At 39.6% G+C, this 6,453-nt stretch overlaps 1 long non-coding RNA gene across 2 annotated transcripts; it reads left to right on the forward strand.

Moving 5' to 3' along the window:
• Nucleotides 1–268: 268 nt before the first annotated feature.
• Nucleotides 269–4,333, forward strand: LOC145432693 (uncharacterized). Of its 2 annotated transcripts, XR_013912930.1 has the most exons (4): nucleotides 269–1,203; nucleotides 2,397–2,545; nucleotides 3,030–3,155; nucleotides 3,810–4,333. It is a non-coding gene; the product is annotated as an uncharacterized LOC145432693 (long non-coding RNA). The 2 variants fall into 2 exon arrangements; XR_013912929.1 differs by lacking the exon at nucleotides 269–1,203 and having other exon boundaries at nucleotides 1,260–2,545.
• Nucleotides 4,334–6,453: the final 2,120 nt, after the last annotated feature.

Here is a 6,453-nt window from a genome sequence, read left to right on the forward strand (position 1 = left end):
TTTATTCAGTACTGCACAGGATTGTGATGACTCGAGTCATGACGCGACTCGAGTCCGACTCGAGTCACGTTTTTCAGATGACTCGACTTGACTCGAGTCATTTTCTCAAAATACAGAAATGACTCGACTCGACTCGAGTCAATTTGTGTATTGACTCGACTTGGACTCGAGTCATTGCGCATGACTCGAACCAAGTCATATGACTCGAGACTCAGAAGGCCAAGACCGACGTTTCATAGTAATTTCGAGGAATACTTGAGTAATCACACTATTATGATTTCGTCAACTGGTACTGGTACTTGAAAATGCGTCCAGAAACTGCTAAAAATGACGAAAATTAGAATATTATAATTGCGAACCATTCGATATCACCAAACAGAGTTATATAAAGTGAATTTAACAAGCCTTTAACTAGAAACTGGGCAGTCAACACAGTGACTTGGACTCGACTCGAGTCATAATATCATGACTCGGACTCGACCCTCTGCTCGGTGACTTGGACTCGGACTTGACTAGGTGGTGAATTGAAAATGACTCGACTTGACTCGAGTCAAAACTATAAACCCGAGATTGACTTGTGACTCGGAGCCTTGTGACTTGGTTACAACCCTGGTACTGCATGTGGGGAATTACGCAACATCAACGGAATTCATCGCTACTTTTGAAACTGATGATGGTAGCTCAATTCCATATTCCATGTGAACCCCAAATTGATGACTCGGAATATGAATGCATGGAATCGCTCTCAGAAGTGACTTATACTATCTGGCCCTGGCGGGTTGGACAATTCACCAATCGTAAGCTGTGATTTCAATCGTAATCTAATTTGGAAAAGCTGAAAATTTTCTAATTGATCAAGTCTGCAAATAGGTTTATCCTAATACTTGGATCTCTTCCTATCGAACTACGGAAGAAGTTTACTATTTCACATCCAAATATTGATTGATATTATGGTTTTAAATCCACAAATCATGATTCCCAAACAATCTCATAAAAATATGAGTTACGGTACTAGCTGTAATTTTGGTAATATTTGTGAAGTTCCCACTAGAATGTTGGCATGCGACCCCTCCCAACGACCCTCTGTATAGGAGTATTTTAACGGCTACATTTCACAGAAACTGCGCACAACCTGCTTGACCATGGGGCCTAGGTTATCGGAAAGCCAACTACAACGAAGGCGAACTCTATAGAGTTTGAACAGTGAGTTTTCCCTAGCTCTTAACAAATTAGAGTTCGTGGTTGATTGCATTCTGCATTCTGCTAAAGCCTAACCGATATCATATTTTCGAACCAATACCGATAAGTAGCACTTTCACTGATAACCCAACTATATCCGGCCTATATTGAAACAGTATGACAACTTGCGTAAGGCACATTTCTAAATCTTCAGAGCATTGATTTGAACAACTTTGTGGTCTTTACTATGCTTGGAAATGAAATAAACTAGAAATACTGCATCTGGACACTTATATGCAGAGGCAGTCAGTAATAATAGTAGCCTACTTCATTTTTCAGAATACTCAAGTAGGTTTTGCCGTATACATGCACTAATACAAAAGTCGCTCACTATTTTAGACGACTTTTGTACCTCCTATGTAACAGTTCAGTTTTTCGGCAAAACCAGGTCTAGAATACTTGCCTACTTTGTCATCGCTACTTTTGCGTATGCTCGAGTAGACATTTACAATGTTACTTCTACTTCAAGACTCGAGTACCGACGTGACCACTTGTAAGTCACGTGAAATAGATGATTATTCCCAATGTAGAAACCGCAAATAATACTTTTCCTGTTACCCTGTCGTGACGTCACAAAATTGCGATATTTTCAACTCTCATGGCTGATATCCTTCAAACTCTACTATAGCCCGGTATGATTGGCCAAACGATATCATCGGTCAGGCTATCAATATACCTTATTAAAATAAACCACCTCATGACATTGATGAACTAATAATGTCTTCTGATTCCACAATTCATCTCTAGCCCTAGTTCTAAGCACATTCCGCATTGGGCCGCATATAGAACTGCTGAAGTAGAATGGCGATTTTTGATTAATTTAAGTGACTCAATTCTTCTCAAGTCCCGGTTAAAGCGTAGTAAACATCCCTAATTAATTAACTAATAGACCTAACTGATGATATAAAATACTGAATTTCATATGAGCTAAGGAATATTGGCATTTAAATTACAAAACCACCCGGTGGTACTTCTTGCTTAGTAGTGATGACTCTGAGATGGCTGCAAAAACACCGGTATCATGATTCACACCAAATGAAGACATTTGTTTTCTAGTTGACCGGCAACTAAAGTTATTTTAAATGCACGAATAGAACAAGAACTACTCACTTTTCATAATCCGCAACTAACACTCGTACCCGGTGTCTGAATTTTAGGCATTGCTCGCGGATGATCACCAGAAAGACAATATATCTCAAGAGATCATCTCCACTGCAGTTTGAATCACAAGCACGTCGTTGGATTTTACAGATTCTTCCAAGACAAGGATTTTGTCGACATCGTTTTCTAGTTATGCAAAAGAAGGGTAAAAGCATTTCCTTGTTACAAATTTAATTTCTCTCAAACTGTGGAGCTCGCAATCGCATCAGCTCTGTAAGGTTCATTTCTGGGTTGGAGAACCCGGCCCTTGGAGAACTCGGCCCTCGGAGAACCCGGCCCTTGGAGAACCCGGCCCTCTGTGAATTCTTCAGGAAATTTTGAAATTAAGTGTATTCACAAGTACACGAATTGAGTACTCGTCTTGACTCTAAAGCCTAATACTCGGTTCAGTTTCAAATCAGTCAGGTATTCGATTTTGCACAGCCCTACGCATAACAAGGCAACTATCAAACTAGGAGCATGATATGATGTTTCTAACTTTGAAGTTTCCAAGTGCCGCAAAATTATTGTTGAATTTTTACCTGCCCCCGAACTGAAAATGGTTGCGAACCACTGATTTATATTTACCCAACAAATACTGCTATTGATTTCATTCTATCAATCCGATTAGCTTTGATTTCCATTGTCAGTGGCTGGTGGATCTCGACAAAAGAAGACGCATTATCAAAGAAGCAGAGACTCACTCTTACATGCAACATCTTCTGCTTGGAGTCGTTTATTTCAACGATTGTAAGATCATTCACAGAGATATCAAGGTAACATTGTTTGTAGTGGTTTCAGTCAGTGCAAACTGTAGGATTTTTAATATGTGCATATTGTGCAACAACAACTAGAACTATTCAGTTTTCAAAACTCGTAACTAAAACAAGAACCAACAATCGTTAAAAATCCGCAACTAACTAACTAAACTATAGCTATATAACTGATAATTAAATTATTGAATTACAAATGAGATGAGAAATATTGGAGACTGAATCGGCATTTGAAACATGACAGGGTTTTCGGTTTCAAACGGGAGGGATTTCGACTCCCAATACCACCCCTGCTTATATGACTGTCTTTTGGTAGGGATGACTCTGAGTTACCAAAGTCTGCAAGATCATCACACAACATAACACCGGCATCGTGGTGATGACACACATTTACTAGTAGTTTGGCAACTACATGTTATTGAAATGCACAACTTGAACTAGAACTGCTTACTTTTTAACGCATATCTGGCCGAAATCTCGAAAACCAAATCGATGCCAATCTTAAAATTATTAGGGATCCATATATATACATATCGAGGTAAACAAATATCACAGATCCAACTTATGACCCTTGCCGGTATTGACGTTACCAAAAACATTGTTAGTACTGGCTCAATATGCTATTTTTGTATTTCAAAACTCCATTTAATTCAACAGATGAGGCAGAAGACCATGTGGCTTTGGATCAGGGCTTAGGAGCCAGAGCCAAAGGCACTCGCCATGCAGGAACTCGCCAAAGTGATTCTATGTCCTCTGATGGGATCTGTGACACTTCACAACCTACAAATTGGAACTGCGACAAAATACGAATGCAATACAAGTCTGGGCGCTCGCTTACCTTACCCTACTACAGGGTTGGCCAACCTTTTTCGTTAAAAGGCGACAAGCACTTGACAAACCACTGCTCGGACCACTAGCCGCGCGAAGCACGAACGCTGATCATTATTGGTCCATAATATTGTTACTTGATTATATTGTGGGTCTGCTGTATATCTCTGGGCTCAGTTTGCAAGGTCAAGACTATTCGGCACCTGGACATATCGATATCAAAAGCTTCGGCCAACTATGCCTCAATCATTTTCTTCCTAGATTTCATCGTCGACGATCTTTCTGCGAGCGCAAACGCAAGGTCGCATGTTGGACAACAATTTCTCACATAATTGCGAATATAGATGGACTCAACCTGGTACATTTGTCGTTTTTTCTTCATTTTTTAGAGGGGGTAACAATATTACAAGCATAAATTCGAGTGCCAGAAGTGTGCTATTGTACCACACCAGTGCTTTTCAACCTGTATGACCGTCCGCACTGGAACAAAATTGCAAAAGAGAATAGCCAGCAAAGGTTGATTGTTCTGAACAACGGGAGCGCGGCAACACAATGGCGTCGAGGACATATGGTAACCCTACTATATGCAGACATGGGGTAATCGCGATTAGTAATCGTAATCGATTACGACGATTACAGCATTTTCAAGTAATCGTAATCGCAATCGATTACATTCGAAAAAATTCCGAAGTAATCGTAATCGTAATCGACTACTTCCCATATTTAATCGACTTCTTTGTGAAAGAGCGATTACTTTTTATTTGTACAAGGACTATGACATAAACTGAACATTCGTGAACAAGGAAGATGTATTATAACAGGTTCATGATATATCACATACATCTTCTTGTTAACGCCTTGTTCAGTTTACTGTCAGAAGTAGCCTATTAGCTTTGCTAGTCATTGCGTAAGAAGTATCCACAGTAAATAGATATTCGATGTACGTCACGACGTCACGTACATTCGTGTGATTGTAAGAACACCCGCCGTGCTGTATATCAGGTTATCAACCCGTTCCACGCGCCAGTACCCCGGAGCAGGATAATTAATCACCCTCTATACCAAGTAACTTGTGTATTGATGTTTGGTTATGCAAACGCAGTTTGACCGTTGCTGCTTGGCGAGCAGTAGGCCTATGTAGTAGCCTACGTACGTACACCGGACAGAGATTTGAAAGTTTGTACTCGTCAAATGTAACATTACGGTTTCCACAACGAAGCAATTAAAATCAACAGTTGCTGATATATATCACAACCGAGCCGTTTTTGCCGTTTCTCGTATAGCGGCAGCTTGCAGTACTTTATCTGTATCAAGTTGAAGGCATAATTTTATGTTCTCTTTATCTTATTCTCATATGACTCTACTTGAAACATGCGCTAATCGTTATTTCATAATTCTTTACTCAACATTGGGACTTGCCACCATAGCCATGGGCCTATATATCACGTTAGCGTGGGTTGTAGCTAGAATCAGGACCAAAACAGCTATTCGTCCCTCAGTCCAAACGTTAGTCTTTGGCCTCCACAGGGTGATAATTTCAATCGCATTACATTATTATTAATTTTCATTCCTCTCTCTCTCTCTCTCTCTGCCCTCGATGGTCAGATTTACCTGTAGAGCTGGGGGCACGTAATTCATAATTATAACGTCAGTTATCTTGTCATAATTACCTTAATGTATGTTGTTAATTCGTGATTTCAGGTATTTTATATAATCAAAACATATTGTTGTATCCCTAACGTAGCAGACTAAAAGAAAAACTTTCGTGAGACGCACACACAAATTGTCATGTCTTTATTGCTCTGTGGGTGTCCGGGTGGCATTTGCATAGTGGGCTCGGATTGGAAGGACTGGACTATTAGTCACGCCCACCCAGCGCGGCTATTGACAATGGACACATACCCCAAGTTTCGGCCAAGGTCTTTCTTTAGTAGCACACTTCGTGAAGCCGCGTGTTGGTCGAAATTGCATTTGTCTTTTGGTGGGTCGTGGCACGGTATTGACTGAACCTAAATGCCTATTGCTATAAATTAGGGTTGCATTGAAAACAAAAATAAATTTAAAGCGAGCATGTTTACAACATGCCCTTGTTAAACATTTTTTTTTTTTTTTTTTTTTTCAAGCCTTGACGTCACCAATGTGGATTGACATTGACAATTGAAAATAAACGGTAAAGATAGCTCATTTGACGAAATATCTGTACTATAACTGTTAAACCAACTATTTTGAGGGGTTCCAACCATCTCATATCGATGTACGTCGGCCAAATCGGGTGGTAATTGTGGAAAGCATTTACACAATTATGACATAATTTTACAACTTAAAAAAACACAATTTAGTTTTTTTTTAAAGCCTTTTTTAAAACACTGTTTAAAACAAGTTTCAAACAGTGTGTTTTAAACAACCATTTGTTTTAAATGCATGCCTACTATAAATTATGTATGCTTTTTTGTTGAGGGGGAGACGTATGCAT

This window comes from Botryllus schlosseri, unplaced genomic scaffold (assembly GCF_051294905.1).
Source record: "Botryllus schlosseri isolate E-star unplaced genomic scaffold, Bs_hap1 Bs93a, whole genome shotgun sequence".
NCBI classification, from domain to species: domain Eukaryota; kingdom Metazoa; phylum Chordata; class Ascidiacea; order Stolidobranchia; family Styelidae; genus Botryllus; species Botryllus schlosseri.